This window comes from Myzus persicae, unplaced genomic scaffold, assembly GCF_001856785.1.
Source record: "Myzus persicae strain clone G006 unplaced genomic scaffold, MPER_G0061.0, whole genome shotgun sequence".
NCBI lineage: Eukaryota > Metazoa > Arthropoda > Insecta > Hemiptera > Aphididae > Myzus > Myzus persicae.
The window spans coordinates 178440-182685 of record NW_019103991.1 but is presented as its reverse complement, the minus strand read 5'-3'; positions in this window follow the sequence as shown (position 1 = coordinate 182685).

Sequence of the window (4246 nt, the reverse complement as noted above, 5' to 3'; positions counted from 1 at the left end):
ATAGGTAATAATAATAATATCAGGTATACGGTATCGTATATATGATAATGCGGCTGACGCCACAGAGTCCGGGCGAATATAATAATAATAATAATAATAGCAATATAATATACATGCGATAGTTGTATGTACGTGTATCGACGTATCATAATATAATAAAAAATAAAAATCCAATATTATCGTCGACGTCGAGGAGCATACCGCAATTATTATCTTTATAAAACGTACTGCACGATTCTATCGGGCTACGATATAATATAATATAAAGCGATCGTATTTCGGAAATAATTTTAGATTCGCCGTAATAATAATAACGTCATTATAAACGCAATGCTAAAATTTAATATCATACATATTTTAAGTTCGTACCGCATGACGTCACAGCTGGGCAGTATAAATACGCAAGCGCCGTGTATTGCATGGCGATTCAGAATCCCGGCGAAGAGTCTACAGGGACGAAAATTCCATTTTGAAAAAAGTTGGCTAAAAAGTTCGGATACACTTTTTTTGCAAAAAGTCCAAAAATACCAAGTATGCTATTATTAAATTTTCATTTATAATAATTATTATAATATTTATACAGTTATAATATTATACTATAATATATTATATACGATTAATATTAATTTGAAAAATGTAACTAATTTTAATATTCTAACAATGAATTCGTTCATTTTAATGTAGTATACTTGTGGACCATTGGGTAAACAAATATAAAAAATAATAAGTAATAATGAGTTGACAATTGAAGAGTTTTTAAATTGCATATTATGTCATTGTTTACAAAAAACGTTATTTATAGTAAATTATTATTATTATTGTGGATTGATCGGAAGTGTAATACCTATTTTATAAAACGTTACTTATTTTAAATGTTTATTATAATTATTTTAGAGATCGATGTTTGCATAGTTAACTGCAGATAAATATAAGGAATAGTATTCAAATTCAATTTTGATTCATTAATACAGTATTAAATACTGTACTAAATTTAATACAGTACTAAATAAAAATAGTAATAATAATAATGCACATTTTTTAAATGAATATTTATCATATATGATATATGAAATACCTACCTTTATGGTCACATATTAATATTATATGTATAATAATATATAATAAAAATATTAGACAGTAATAAATGAATCTGGACTTTTTGACCGATTTCCGGTGATTCGATAGATCGTCTGATCTCGCAGTTTTCGTAAACAAAAATGAGTGAGTCAGTATACTCACCAGTAATAAGTTTCCGGAAACATTAATTTATTGTTGTATTGCTGTAGTTTTAATTGTTGTTGTAGATATAGGTCAACCAGACGACATAGTCTTAATTGTTTTCAACGAAGTCTATTCGAAATAGGCGTCTCAGCGCAAATATTATTTTCACTGCACAAAAGTGTGAAAATCGTCATGCTCCAAGTGCCCAAGTCTCTATCGTGGCCTGAAAGTACGAAAAAATTAAACAAATTGCGATCGCAATAATCAACGTGATGCAGGAGAACACCTTTAATCGGTATCGCATTATTCGCTGGTTTCAGACTGTTCCATTGCGCAAAATCGATTGCACAATAATAATGTTATTATGCTTTATGTTTAATATAATAGTGCCTCTATTCCAAAAGGAGATTTTCACGTTTTGAGACCAATATAATATAAACGAAGAATAATATCATTATAATTGAGAGAATTCCGAGGATAAATCCGCTAAACTAAATAGGTGGGGAAAAAATTTGAATATTTAAATATGATGTACTTGGAAGTACGCTGCGGCAGTGAGATGTTTATTATTATAATCAAATGAAAATATGGAATAAAAATTGAATAAATCAAATTTCAAATACTATATATTATAATAGCTAGTATATTGATCCACTTTATCTCAGCAAAGTAATTTGCGCATGCGTATAGCCAAACAATAATCATACTTCTCTGCATTGTGTACACTGTACATCAGGACGACGTAAAAAGAGTGCGATTATGCCGGCCCTGTATACGAACGGCGCGAGTTTGGCATTCCTCCGACCACGAGCCAGCGTTGTACTTCCGGTCCAAATTTCACAAACCCCCTCGTCGCGTTTCCTGTTGTTACTTCCGCACATCCATCGTAACGAGACAATATAATATACAACGGCGAGTATAACATTGTACAATGTATACTGCAGGTAACTATATACATTAAGTCGTAAACACTGCAGATCTCGAGGAATGAATACACTCGTTCAAAGTTCATATAATGTACGAACGAAAATCAATTAAGTTTATATTTTAGTTTTTGTTCACATTACCAATTTGAAGTTGCATTGACATTTTGTTTTGCTTCAGAATTCATCATATTGTAATATTATATTTCAATAGGAATAATATGTAGGTACCAATTTGTTTGATGTAAAAATAATTTTTTTTTCTGTTTTTGACACATTCACTTATTTATTACAAAGAATACAACTATGTCAGCTATCCAAGTTTGTTATTTTTATATTAATTACCTACACCTATATTATCATTATTTTTATAGACAGTTAAATTGGTTCTAAATCGAACGGTTCAGTTGCGTATGCTTATGAAATAGTTCATATTTAAGTGAATTGCAGTCCAAGACGTATAACCAGCACAAAAGGGCTATAAGTACCTGTAAACATTTTAAGGCGGATATGACATTTATATAATAGTCATACTATAGCAGGTACCGGAATGCAGTGACGCCTCTGGTCAGAAGTTGGTCGGCGACTCCATCCATCCCAAACGGCGTCGCAGGATGTGGAGCCGGACTAAGAGATTCGTCTGGCGCATGTTTTGCTGCGCCGTTTAGGATGACCTCAACCTTTTTATTGATGGATGTTGTAATGTAAGCGTAATATATTTAGGTTCAAATTCAAGTGATCTCTCCCCATAGCCCATAGGGAGAGATCAATATTGGAGTTAAACCTTAGGAAATCACGCTTACATTACTACCAAAATTATAAAACAACTTTTGTTCGTGCAGTTGATTTATATGAATAAACTTCCTTTGTTATCCTACTTATCTAATTGGTTTTTAATTGAAATAGTATTATATTATAATCAAACGCATCAACACCCTAGCAATACATACCCATAATCCCATACCAACTACCTATATAATATGTAATGATGTGATTGGCAGCAGTCTGGAGGAACTATAGATATATATATAAATAGTCTTTTTAACAGCCTCAGTAATATTATAATGATTTCTAAAAAAAAAATATTTTCAAGCAATAAATTGCCAGTGCTGTCCACCGAGCTTGATGCATAGCACCAGGAGGATGAATTGTTATATTGTTTTCCAAATCACCACCAAGAATCATTAGTACTAATCCTAAAAATTCACGATACTCTCCCCTAGAGTGTTTAATTTTTATCATTTTACCCAATATTGTAAACTACGATTATTATTATTAAACCTGCAGTAAAATAATAAAATGTAAATAATATTTTTTCGGCGAAATTGTGAATTCTAAGATTAAAGCTTATGCATCTGTAAATAAATAGATTTATCAAAAAATTTTAAATAAAAAAATATATTGGATATTTAATTTACTTGAAAAAACATATTATAAAAAATTATGATTTTCTTAACGGTTTACCAAATATTTACGGAAATACCAAAAATGTCTAGAATTATTTAAAAATGTATTAAGCTCAAACTTCAAGCACTAAGTCAGCACTAGTTAACTTTATTTGACTGACCTAAAAATATGACATTATTTTTTTTCTCGTAATTATGGCTAAGGAACTCTAGTTGTAATAATATATTGGTACCTAAGTATGTGCGTTTATCAATTCATCAATTTAAAATCTTTTTCAACTTCGTTCATAATAACAAGGCTTCAATGCTTCATATAATTTTACTGCCATTGACTTTTTCCCAATATATCCTACCTAGTATCTACCTTTCTATTTTTAATACATTTTTTTCAATATCTTTTATAAAGTTGAGATACAATATTTCTTGTTAAGATCTCAATATCAAAAAATATATATGTATGCTTACCCACGTATTACCAATAATATTAATAATGTTGTAAAAATGTAAACACACAATATGATTTTGTGTTCTGTGTAAATATGTAAATATGTATCTGTGCTGTACATAATATGTAAACATTTGAGTTTTTTAATAACGGAACAAAAACAATGTTATATCCTATTGACGACTTTGAGTACAATATTACATTAAGTTTTGAAAAAGAACGAGGAGCTTAAATCTACACAAAACGAAAAC